Source organism: Meriones unguiculatus, chromosome 1, assembly GCF_030254825.1.
Source record: "Meriones unguiculatus strain TT.TT164.6M chromosome 1, Bangor_MerUng_6.1, whole genome shotgun sequence".
Lineage (NCBI taxonomy): Eukaryota > Metazoa > Chordata > Mammalia > Rodentia > Muridae > Meriones > Meriones unguiculatus.
The window spans coordinates 115,856,211-115,869,953 of NC_083349.1; positions in this window are offsets into that span (position 1 = coordinate 115,856,211).

Sequence of the window (13,743 nt, forward strand, 5' to 3'; positions counted from 1 at the left end):
AAAAACCACTAACATAGTTCTGCCTCCCTCTGGATGGTGCTTGTCTTTCCTTTGCCTTTACTGAACTTTCCATGGTGACTTTTCATAGTAGAATTTGGCTGTATCAATTGATTGCTTCTTTATATGTTTTTCCTTGTCTTATGGCAATATCTAACACTGCTGGTGAACCCTTTCCTCTGTTTCTTCATTGATTTTTTTCTTCCCTTTCTAATCAATGGAATCCCTCCCTGCTGTTGCCCTGTCCAGTTCCTTCCTTCTCCAAGTTCCCCTTTATTTCTGGTTATGTACTCAGACCTGAGGGTTTGGAGCTAGGAACAACAGATGAGTTAGAGCATGTGCTTTTTAAATTTAAATTTAATTTTTATAATTTATTCACCTTATATCCCAATTGTAGCCCCCTCCTTTCATCTTCTCCTGGTCCCACCTCCCACCCTTTTCCTCGTTTTCCCTTTCCCTATTTCTCAGAAAGAGGGAGCCGTCCTTTTCCACCATCTGACTTCAGACTATCAAATCTCATTAGGACTGCCTGAATCCTCTTCCTTTGTGGCCTGGCAAGCTGCACCCCACCACCACCACCCTGGGAAAGTGACCAAATTGCAGGTAAGAGAGTTCTTGTCAGAGACAGCCTCTGCTCCCCTTACTAGGGAACCCACATGGAGACTGAGCTGCCTATCAGCTACATTTCCTGATATGTGTTAGTCACTTTTATTTCTTCTTTTGAGAAGTTTCTGTTAAGACCCATATTGTATTTGAAAAAAATTATCCTTATATCCAGAGACAAATGTAGCTCTTACCACTCATCGAAGAAATTTCTCATTATAATAGACAATTGCAGAAAGCCACAGAGAGTCAAAATGCAGAGAACAAGTGATTCTTAAAGGTCAGGGAACATTGCAGAAGAAAAAACAGAAAGACTGTAAGAACCAGAGAACAGAGGACATCTATGATAGGCTCCCGTCATGTTTCCTTTCTTCTGTAGTTTCTGGTATCTATCTTAGTTGCCTTCTGAATGAGAATTAAGCATTCTTCCTACAATCCTCCTTGTTGTCTAGCTTCTTTAGGTTGTAGATTTTAGTTTGTTTATCCTATATTATATGGCTAATATCAGCTTATAAGTGAGTATATACCGTACCTGTCTTTCTGGTTCTCGGTTACCTCACTCAGGATGATCTTTTCTAGTTCCATCCATTTGCCTGCAAATTTCATAATTTTTTTTTTAATTGCTGAGAAGTATTCCATTGTACCACAGAGGGCCTTTGAAAGACTCCACCCAACAGGGGATCAAAGCAGATGCAGAGACTCATAGCCAAACTTTGGGCAGAGTACAGGGAGGCTTCTGAAAGAAGGGGTTATAGAAAGACCTGCAGGGAATAGGAGTTCCACAAGAAGACCACTAAACCAATAAATCTGGGCCTGGGGTCCTGCAGAGACTGATGTATCAACCAAGGACCATGTATGGAGAGTACCTAGACCCCCTGCTCAGATGTAGCCCATGGCAGCTCAGTCTCCATGTGGGTTTCTGAATAAGGGCTATCTCTGACAGGACCGCTTGTCTGCAATTTGATTAATTCCCCATGTTTGAGTGACCTTGACAGCCCACAGAGGAAGAGGATACAGGCAGTCTTTATGGGACCTAATAGACTAGGGTCAGATAGTAGGGGAGGAGGGCTTCCCCTTTCAGTGGACTAGGGGAGGGAGAGGGAGTTAAGAGGGAGGGATGATAGAACTGGGGGGAGATGAGGGAGGAGGCTACAATTGGGATATAAATTGCAAGAAAAAAAAAGATGGAAAAAAAAAAAAAAAAAACAACCAGAGAACAGCTGACCTAAATGGCTTAGGGAACATTGCAGAAGTAGGAGCAGAAAGACTGTAAGAGCCAGAGGATTAGGAAATATGCTGTAAGATTATGTCTCCTCAAATTATATGAAAGCTTCACTCATGATACTTCGACAATGGCTGACTAAATAAGACTTGAATAAGTACATTACCACTAGACATGCTAACCTGGCAGAGGGAAATCACAAACACCCCCTCCACTCCCAGGCAAAAACTGAGGGAAATGAAAATGCTAAGACTGGGAGAAACAATCTTCCCAAGAATGAGCTTCTAATCAGCTATCTAATCCCAAATGGTCCCCCCTGAAATAATATACAAACAAATCACACTAATTGGACTAATATTGTTTACACTAATATAGGTAAACAATAACAATTAAAGATAAAAGGCCATGATTTTGAAGAGGGAACAAATAAATAAGAAGGAGGTATACATTTGAGAGATTGGAGGGAAAAAAGAGAAATGATATAATTCATTGTAACTAAAATAATAATATAAATGTCAAATATTTGGTGTGAGTGGTTTTTTTATTGTTTTGAGTGACATTCCTTGAGAAGCTGAATGCAAGGACCCCAGGCAAGCAGCTCACTGTGCCATTTGAGATAATTCTTGTCATCCTTGTGCCAGAAATTCCCTTGCCTATAAACTTGCAACACATCATGTGTCATATCTAGTTCACAGAGAACAAATGTGTTTATTAAATGTTTGGGAACATTAAGGGATAAATAAGGGCACTGGAGCAGGACAGGCTGGGAGATCTAAGCAAGACTTTACTCTTTTACTAGATCAACTGAGGCAAGCTAATATTTGCACTTGTAAATGATGTCAAGTTCTTTCTGATCCTAATTTCTTCCAGGCTCCAGTGGTCATTTTCTTTTGTTATAATTGTAATTGTAATATTTGTCTTTTTTTTATGCTGAGTGGTCACTGTAAGGAGCTTTGGAAATAGAAGATGACTCATCTGATCCCCATTGCACCCCAGTGTTGAGGATGAAGAGGGAGTTCATTCTTGCAACCACTTCACAGGTCAGACTGAACCACTAATGGACTAGCATCACAAAACGATGGAGGCTGGAAGCTAGAACTCAGTTCGTTTGTCTCTTATGGCCCTGTTTTTCCAATACTCATAGACTGGTGTATTCATGCTGCAGGTTATCTTTATCCAATAAAAGTCTCTCAACTGTTTGATATGGAAAGGGATAGAACTTTATTCTGAAGGTGTGAATCACAGTCACATTAAAACATATTCCTTGGTGTGTAAAAGTTGTTCTCTGTGGAAAGCCTGTTCAGTTACTGCATGTACAGGGGAGATTTTACTCTCCATATCCCATTGATGAAGAAGAGGGTGCCATGGGACTTAGGGGGCAGGCTGAGAGATTTGAAGCACCTTGTATCTGCTTAATCTGTGATGTTTGCAAACATATAATCCTTTTGATTGTGCAAAGACACCACTGCTTTCCAATGCTGGGAAGGCACAGTATCAATGGCCTTGGTAAAATACCTCTCAGAGAGACCACATTCTCTGTCCCATTCAATCCAAATATTTAGCTTCAAGGCTGCCTCAGCTGCGTTTTGGCAAGAAGCAGTTTGGAGGAGGCTGCTCTGAGAAGCCTTCCTTTGAAGTCCTGGGTGTCCTGCAGTGATGTGGGGCCTGGGCCAAACATGTTGGCCTCTGAGGCCAGCAGCGTTTGTGAGGCACTCTGGGGACCTGCAGACTTCAGCTGAGCGAGCCCAAGACACAGCCAAAGCTGTCAGGGAAATCTCACTGTGGTCCAGATCTCAGGTACTGACTGGGGCAGTTTTGCAGCAGTCTTACCTGCAGCTGCTGTGTGTCCAGGACATTTCAACATTGTACATGCTGTAGGGGGTCTTGGCTCCCTAAAGGTCAGAAAATGAAGGAACTATTATTATTGATTCTTGAAGGAAATCCTTGGGGGCTCACTATCACACTCAGTAAACTGCTTGGGGGAACTTATGCTTCCTGTCCTTGAAGCCTTACTCCGAGTGTTATTTCTTCCAGGGACATAAACCTCATTAATGTAAATTCAAGACCAATGGTAGGTCATTTTGTTCTAGTGTATAAGCAGACTACCCAGAGCAGAAAGGTTTTATTACATGGAGGTTAGTTTGCTGGATCACAAATCCCATGACTAGAGAATGGTAGACACAATTGTTATCCCACTTCACTGAGAAGAATACAGAAGCATGCAGGTTTAACAGTATGGTTTTTGTTTTGAATGTACCATAGAGCTTATACTAGGGTCTATTGTGTGAGATACTCAATGCATACCAATATGAAAGTAAAAGGCTGCCTTCTATTCAGCCAAATAAATAAGATTTACTTCTTATAGACTGATTTTAAAAACTATAGTTAGTCAGGTGTGGTGGTTCATGCCTTTAATCCCAGCATCAGGGAGGCAGAGCAGTGTGGAGTCCTATAAATCTGATGCCAGTATGGGTTGTGCAAAGCTCCAGACCATTCAGGGATACACTGTGAAACCCTGTCTCAACAACAACAAAGCACTTATAGTTATTTCCATAAAGTAGGATGCTCCTGTCAACATGTAATATGTTTACTGTTTTACTATGAGTTAATATAATTTTAATCTTATTAATTTTAATAGATTAGTTTCTAATTTTTAGTTCTGTGATGGATAATCTACATTGCCAGTTTGGCTGGACTATAATCAGGAAGGAGCCATACCTCTGGGAGAGTGTGCTAAGGCGTTACTGACAGTAGAGGACCCATCCTACATGCAGGCAGAACAAAGGAGGGTTTTGATCACAGAGAGAGCTGAGAAAATAATCCATATTTCTGCTTTACGACTAGTGATACAATGCGAGGCACTTTTGCTGCCACATCTTCCTGGTATACTGTGTGCCTTCAGACTGTGAGACAAAATACAGCCTGAATTCTTAGTTGTTTCTGTCCAGCATTTTGTCATGGCCTCTAAAATTAATATTGATATGTAAATCAAGTATCTTGAGGTAGTCTATATTTTGGTAAATTACTTATAAAGCAAAGTAGTTTGGAAATTCCTATACTTGATAAGATTTTATTTTAATGTAGACTACATTTGACCACTATTGGCTTGGCATAATATTTGATGAAAAAAATATGTGACATGTTCATCAGTGCCTGTCAAATGTAGTCAAATTTTGTCTGGCTTATAACTCAACTCATTCCTTTTTTCCTCTGGAGACACCCTACAATCTAAATAACTAAATTTATATTAAATGTATTGAAAGGATTGACACTTTGATGCTGAAAATATTGCCCCCAACAATGGTCCTGGGGAGAAATTGCAGACATGGCTAAAGAGGGTAGAAGCTAGAGCTCAAAGAGCTGAAAATGCGTACAGAGAAAAGCAACCCATAAGGTCTAAGTATTGGTCACTGAGAAAGAGCAAGATACACAGATTCTGAGATGGCCTCTCTCCAGTGATCTCTCTCCTCTTCATCTGTGTTAGAATTGGTTGCACAAGGAAAGGCTCATCATTATTCCACACTGTTTCCTTATTTGGGTAGGCAGGATTTAACCTCAGCTCAGGGTCATGATAGAAAGAACATGATGAACCTCTTGGGAAAACAACAATCTTGAAGAAGAGTCAATTGTCTGCACAGTTATTAGAAGGTACACTCTTATTTTATGTACATGGAAATATTTCTGAAATCTTACCATTGAAATGCAGGCCTTGAATAGACTAATGTTCACATGGAAAGGTGCATTACAGCTCATTACAGGAGGCATTGGGTGATCCATATTTCTTAGCAAGATGTTTATCACTCAGTCCACAATGGCTAGAACAATTCTTGGCAGGTGAAAATAATGTTTGTTGAGTGGATAAAGTTTAAAACAGGAAAAATAACGGAAGTAAAAGGAAGGGAAGTGGTGGAATAAGAAGTGAGAGCTGGGAAGGAGGGAGGTATGATGAGGAAGGCAGGAAGGGAGAAACACTTTTTTCCTTTGGCTAATCAGCATATTTAGAAGTTATAGACTTGTTTATTTCATGATAATATGTTTGGAATTATTGAAATCCAATTACTTTATAAATTTATAAAATTAAACTTTCAAATTGGTGGCTCTCAACCTTCCTTAATGTTTTGCTCATTTATTATAATTCCTCATGTTGTGCTGACTCACAACCATAAAATTATTTTAGTTGCTGCTTCATAACTGCAACATTGCTACTGTTATGAATCCTAATGTAAATAAAATAGCTGTGTTTTTTCATAGTCTTAGGCAACTCCTGTGAAAGTGTGTTTTTAAATGAAGAGATGCATTTAAGAAAATCAATACTACATATGACACCATGTAGCTATCAGCAGATTTTTTACACTGGGAGGTTTCTTTTGTTTTTTTTTTTTTTTCCTCTATAGTCTGACTCATCTTATGTTTTGACTCTCCTGTCCAACAACTTATTTATGCCTGCTTCTAAGCAGCAACAGTAGAAAGAAAATATGTGGACTTAGAGGAAAAAAAAAACCAAAAAACTAAAAACCGATATCTCCCAGAGCCACCTTTAAATGCATTTTTTCCAAGGCATATCAAAATACCCTTGGAGTTTGTTGTGAGATTTTGACCACATCCTAGTTAGCATGAGGTTAAAATTAACAGTAACATATGTTTTCGAGATCTCAATTTGCAAAATATTAATAGAGTTCATGGGCAGTTAACTGCAATAAAAGGAGGAAATGAAGTTTATAGTGTAAGGCACTGGGGAATTACAGCCTTCTCTGCCCCTGAACACATTCATATCCCAGAATGCAACATCAAGAGAAGGAGGCAGAAAAGAAACACGGGAGGAAATCACAAGGTTGGAACCATGGGTCTTCTTCTTTTCTCGCCATGGAGGGCCTGATGGGCCTTATTAGAGTCAGCTTCACACAGCCTTAACTTCTTTCTGCCATTCAGGATGTGCAACAATTTTAGCAAAACACCATGAGAACCAGGAATCATTCCATCATTTCTCAGAAAAACCTGTTTTTTAGCTAGATTTGGATTTCCAATTGACAGGCTTAGGTAAATTTAAAAAAAAAAATGTCAAAGATGCTGTCCTGAGTTGGGAGTCAGAAGACATAGACTTTTTTTTTAATTTAATTTAATTTCTTATTTTTTTATTTATTTTTATGTTTTTATATTAATCACAGGTTATTTACTTTGTATCCCAGCTGTAGCCCCCTCCCTCATTCCCTCCCAATACCACCCTCTCTCTCCCCCCCTCATCTCCTCCCTGCCCCTTTCCAAGTCTACTGCTATGGGAGGTCCTCCTCCTCTTCCATCTGACCCTAGCTTATCAGGTATCTTCAGGACTAGCTGCCTTGTCCTTCTCTGTGGCTAGCAAGGCTGTTCCTCCCTTGGGGTGGGAAAGGTAAAGGAGCCATTTGTTGAGTTCATGTCAGAAATAGTTCCTGTTCCCCTTACTAGGGAACCCACTTGATTACTGAGCTACCATGGGCTATATCTGAGCAGGGGTTCTAGGTTATATCCAAACATGGTCCTTGGTTGGAACGACAGTCTCATAGAGGGGCCCCGTGCTCTGATATATTTTGTCCTCATGGACATTTGATACTCTATTATCCAATGTTTCTGAAATCATGCTTCCTTTTGACACATGCCAAAGACATATATATTCACAGGATTCACACACACACACACACACACATATATATATATATATATATATATATATATATTCAGACAAAATACACAGACATATAAAGTAAAACATAAAAATTATATCCTATGTATTGTACCAAGTCAGATAAGTAGGTCAGTAGAGAAGAAAAATGGAGAAAATTTAGGGAGAAGGGGTAATTGTATCCTAGGGCTTGCTCTGTCCTTGTAATTGAAGGCATTATGGAATATGCAACTTCTCACTGGTGCAAAGAAAGGCTAAAAAACCCCACACTGGATGCAATTCCACCTTCTTTCAGTCACACTGTTCCTTGGGGTTATGGGCAAGAGGCAACGATTTAGAGTTACAACCTGTAGCATGCATCTGTAGGTGTAACAGAAAAATGGTTGGTCTGGAATATTTGCAGGGATGAGGTATCTTGCTCTTTTACTTCAATATTTTAATGTAAATTTGACATTTATCTAGGGGACATTTTAGAAAGCAATACTAAATAATGGGAATTCAATGCAGAGCTTAGATATTAAAGCCACCAAGAGCTAAGATGAATATGAATGATAGAAAACAGATAGAATTTCATTCAATGAGTCGGTTGAAGTCTGAAAAAGAGGGAGTGTTCTAGGCTATGAAAAATTTTGGATAAGGCACTGAGGTGTGGAAAGTCACACTGAGGTATCACTTGAAAGTCCCTAGGGAACAAGTTGTGGGAATGAGGTAAGTACATGGCCTTCTGAAGACTTCATGTGTGGATTCAGTAGTGTGAGGTAGGAAGTTTATCTAGGGGCATCTTCAGGACCATGGTTCAGGCTATGGTATGATAATCTCCAGCTACTTCACTTAACAGGGTCAGTAGATCTCAGGATGTGCCTCTATTATGAACCATTGGCTAGACTAGTGGTTAGATTCTATTCACCTTTGCCATAGTGAGATGAGAAGCATTTTACAACCCAGGTATCCAGGCTCCCATCTCTTCCCCTGATCTTGTCCATTAGGCTGAGATCCTGTGTGTGTGTGTGTGTGTGTGTGTGTGTGTGTGTGTGTGTGTGTTTCTCATCATGAAAACTTCTATTTTATTCAACACCCCAGGTCACTTTGGATCACAGCTCTACTGAATTCCTCTCACTTACCTGGTTCTGTAGAGCCCCAGTTCTCTTTTGGCTACCAGATGCTGTCTAGATTGCTTTCTAAGCTACAACTTCAGACAGCTACAGCCTCACAGCCATTTTCTTAGTTCCCTGTATGCTGCATGCTTCTACCTTCCAAGCATCTAAAACATGTTCCTCCCACTTGACTCTGATTTTTAGCCCCTTGGCTTTTGAGCTATCAGAACCACAGTGATACCAGGATTTACTATCATGAAAACCCCATTTCATTCTCATTAAACATCTTCTGTAGAAAGGGACCCATGAGTGTAGTTCATTTCTCTTAGAATTATCTGATAACTACTTGAAAATAATTCTAGGATTACAATCACGTTCTGTGGATCTTGAGAACATGAAGAAATGGAAGGAACTGTGTGAAGTTTGTTTGCTCTTTTACTTGGTTGTTTTAATGAAAGTCAGTATTTGCCTGAAAGTTGTCTAAATTGTGCACACTCTGTGCCTTCTGTTATTTTTGTACAGTTCCTGGCCAGAGACAATTTGTTTTCTGAAGGGAACAAATATGTCTGAAGCATCAAAGCTACAAGCATAGCTCCACAACCCCTTCCTTCAACATTAGCTTGTCTAGCTCAATAACTCTCAGTTGGTAGACAAGAACTGAGTAGAATTTAGAACTGCTTCATACCCAGTAGTATGGGTATGAGAAGCTTGGGGTCTGTATTCAATATTCAAGAGTCCACTACATGTCAGGCACCTACATTTCCATCCTGGGTGAGCTTTAAAGTTCTACTTCTGTTGATGATGTTATGGTCAAGGCTCTTGTTCTACCTGTGCATCTAACAGTGCATGATATCATCTTCCGTGAGAATTGATGCATGAAGGGGATGTTACCTACAAGCATAAGAAACTCAGGTCTGGTCTCCATAGCAGAAGTGACAATGTGGACAGTGTTCTCAATTTGGTCTACATCTTATGCTCTTTGGCATATTCCTTTAAGCCACCCAAGTTCCTCTCAAAGGTTCCATGTATTTATGCTGAAATTCTGGCATTGTAGGGGAAGTCCACACAGGCGACAGGAGATACGGGAGATGCTTGCATGATAGATAGAAAATATGCAAGTATTTTTAGAAAGAGTGAAGCTTGGTCTCTCTCAGCTGGAATCAAGAAGAACTGGGTTGACTTAAGGACATAATGGCAGTGAGTTTTGAACAGCAGAGGAACAACACCAGGCTTGTTTGGCAGCAGGAAAAAATAGGTTCTAGTTTCCATTCATTCACAACTCTGAGACTATAAGGCACTTTTATTCATTCTCTTTGCTCTTATATCTTTACCAACTAAACAGGGACAATAAATAATGTGAAACTTAAGGAATCATCAAAATTAGACATGAACTTATTTATAAAATATCCAGACAGAATTGGTTGTAGAACAAGTACTCAGTACACAAAAGCTATTTACTATAATGAAAACACTAAGACAGGTTATTGGAATTACTTCATCAGTCTCTGTTCACCTGAATGATTCTAAGGGATGGTCTCTTTAGTTCTAGAAAAAAAAATGTGTCAGGAAATCTCTAACAGAACCCTTACTCTCTCCAACCCTCCCAATCCTTTAGTTTCCTTTTCTTTCCTCCCCTCTTTTCTCCTCCCCTCTTTTCTCCTCTCCTCTCCTCTCCTTCCCTCCCCTCCCCTCCCCTTCTGCCTTGCCCTCTTTCTCTCCTCTCCTCTCTCTTCCTCCTCTGTCTCCCCTCTCCCAATCATGTTCTTATGTAGTTCAGACTTGTATCTATATAGTCAAGGCTAACCTTACTTTCTGATCTTCCTATCTCTGCCTCTACTTAAATGAGAAGCAACAGCAATGGAACATTTTATTTTACAAAGCTCCAGCAGAGAGGAAAGAAGTCACAGCTCCAGAGTTTGTAGAAGAGCAGAAGTTTGAATTCATGTTTGTTTGTCTTTTGGTAGAACCTCCCTCCATGCCTCTCCATACATACTGCATATGGGCACACAAATACAAAGGAGCACACACTTGCAGACACATGCACAGGGACATGTGCAGGGTTCTTGGAATCACTTTGAGCTCTCATGCGTGACCACCTCTCCACTGTCCTTAAGTTCCTGCACTTTCACAAAGGAGAAGAAACTGATGTTCAAGCTTGTTGAATTCTAAATCATCCAAACAGATCTGCTTACCCCCTACACTACTCCACAAGGCATGTCAGGCATTTTTCATGGGGATGGAAATCATATTCTACCAGTAATAGATGGGATCTAGCCCCACAAGACTGTAGCTCAATTTCAAGCTCAGAACCCAGGAGGTCAGAGTGGTCCTATCAAGGAAAATCACCATCTCCCATCCCTCAGAAAGCAAAACACATTCCGGGGGCAGGGGAGGAGAAAAGCAGAGCACAGCAGGTTCTAATATTTTTCCACTTGCCTCTCCTTAATTACTGTTGACTAGCTTAACGAAGCAATTAAGGGGCTTATTTGCTTTTTTAAATCACATGTGAAATTTAAGAAACCTTGAAATACAAGAAATATTTGTCCCCAAGATCTTACCCCACAAGGGATATCAGTTTGACTGTTCTCCAACCACTAGAAAGCGAGGACAACCAACCCCGGTCTCCACATGAGGCCCCCAGCAAAACAGAATCACAGTAGCCAGCTGCATTTGCATCTTGGAAGCTCAGCTAAAAACCCCAGCTAAAAGCAACAGCAGTGATTTGTTTTTTTACTAACAACTTCAATGAGAATACAGACACTGTCATCTAGTACCGAAGGCTCTGTACTAGCAAGGGCATTGGCCATGTTCTTCATGTTATTTCCACTTAAATCTTTAGGTGGTCACCCTCCTCTCCTTTTCCTGAGAGTAAGCATACAGGGAATCAGAAGCAACAGGTATGCCCAGGTTCTCTTTCCTGGCTGTGAACCAAATCTTTTCTGACCCCACAGCACCTGGCTCTTCCATGATACCATCTCCCCTGTGAAAATACTCAACCATAAGAATTTATTTTTTACACTGAAAACTAATAAATAATTACAATTATTCAGTATGTTTACATCGATATCTAAGTAGTATTTAAATGTATTTTTAAATATAGGCTATTTTAGCAACTTTATTGTTGATTTATTTTTTATAATTAACATGTATGTTTCATAGTTTATATAATTTACTAACTATAATTATTGTCATATCATTTGTCTTAACTTCATTATTGAAATGAAATGATAAATGTACACAAGTATATAACTTATAAAAACACAAAATAAAGACAAATATATATGAATATATAATGCATAAACATGACACATGACTTAACATAATATAAATTCACAATTTGTAATGTAAACTGTAGCATGTAATATAAAAATGTGATATTATCCAATGCAGTGAAATATACAGCTCAATATAGTACATAATTTATGACAAATATTAACAATTACATCACAAATAATTATACATATCTGTTTATAGAATAGTCATATGTATACAGTATTTTTACAGTAAATAGCATTCATTGACCACATCCTATATTAATGTAAAAGCCATGGTATTTATCTGTGCTCAGGAGATGACTGAGTAGGTAAGAGTACTTGCCCTGAAGTGTGAAGCCCTTAGTTCAAGTCCCAAGTACACATATAAAAGCCTTTGCATAGATATGTGTAAATGTAACCTCGACTTTAGGAGTGGAGGTAGATGGACTCTGAGAACTCACTAGCCAGCAAGCCTGGCTGAAATGGCAAGTTCCTGGCTCAGTAAAGAGACACTGTCTCAAAGCTATAAGGCAGAGAGCAATAGAGGAAGAGCAATAGAGCAATAGAGCAATACTCAGTGTCCTGTTCTAGCCTCTGCATGCACATGCATGGGCATACACACCCACACACTCACATGTATGCACCATGCATGCACACATGTACCACATACCTATATTTCCCCCAATACAGAAATGATGTAAAGAATAAATAAATGAAAATACAGTGATGTGTTATCTCGTGGGACAACGAATAAATTGAACTCTACATTATTTAATATAGTGGCTTCAGTCCTGGAGAATGAACATTTGTTGATTGCCATTTCTTCAGAGACAGGGCAGGGCATCATTGACATTGCCACCTCTAGATCTCAACAAACCTGAAAAAATAGTTTTCGTTTGTGGAAAAGCAATGGATCCCGAAGCCATGTAAACTGTTTTTTGTTTTGTTTTGTTTTGTTTTTTGTTTTTTTCCTTTAGAAACAAAGTGCTAGCAAAAGAACCATGGATAACTCTGGTTGTTTCTATTTAATAACTGTATAGCCTTGGGGCCAGAGAGATGTCTCAGAGGTTAAGAAAACCAGCTGCTCTTCCAGAGGACCTGGGTTTGAGTCCTAATGGTCCCATGGTACTCGATCACTCCAGTGCCAGAGGATCTGACTCTCGAAGGCACTGCATGCTCATGGAGAAGGTGCACACATTCAGTCAAAACATACATACACATACAATAAAACATAAAAAACTACCCTATGTACTCTCCCAAGTCAGCCAAGGAGGATGGTGGAGAAGAGAAATGGAGGAAACACGTGGAGAAGAAATTGCCTCTTAGGGCTTGCCCTGTCCTTGTAGTTGAAGGCATTATGGAACATGCAACTTTTCATGATGAAAAGAAATCCTAAGAAACCCCATACTAGATCCCGTACCACCATCTTTCAGTTTCCTGTTTATTCAACACATCGTTCCTTGGGGTACAGGGCAAGAGGAAATGATTTGGAGTGACAACCCATAGCACATGTCCTGATACAGCCAAATGGAGGCTGGATGACAGAACCCCTGCAGTGTGATACCCTTGTAACCAGAGTTCCTAAGCTGAAGGCATTCTCTTGGAATGAGTCTATTTTCTCTTTGCCTCTAGTATTGCAGCTTAAATGCTTGATATTGAAAATACTGCTAGGAATAAGACTGACAGGGAGGAAGTGCCAGATGGGCACTGAGTCAACTGTGCCAACAGTGGGAAAAAGCATGAGAATCCATGGAGATCTCTTAACTATTTACCAAAGAGGGGGAATTGTTTATTTTGTAGGTATCTCCCAAAGAGTCCATTTATGACTTCAAACAAGCTGTCTGGCAGAGACATGGCAGCAAAGATAAGGAGAGGGCTAATTAATGCTCTTGCAACATGTTTCAACACCCAGATCTA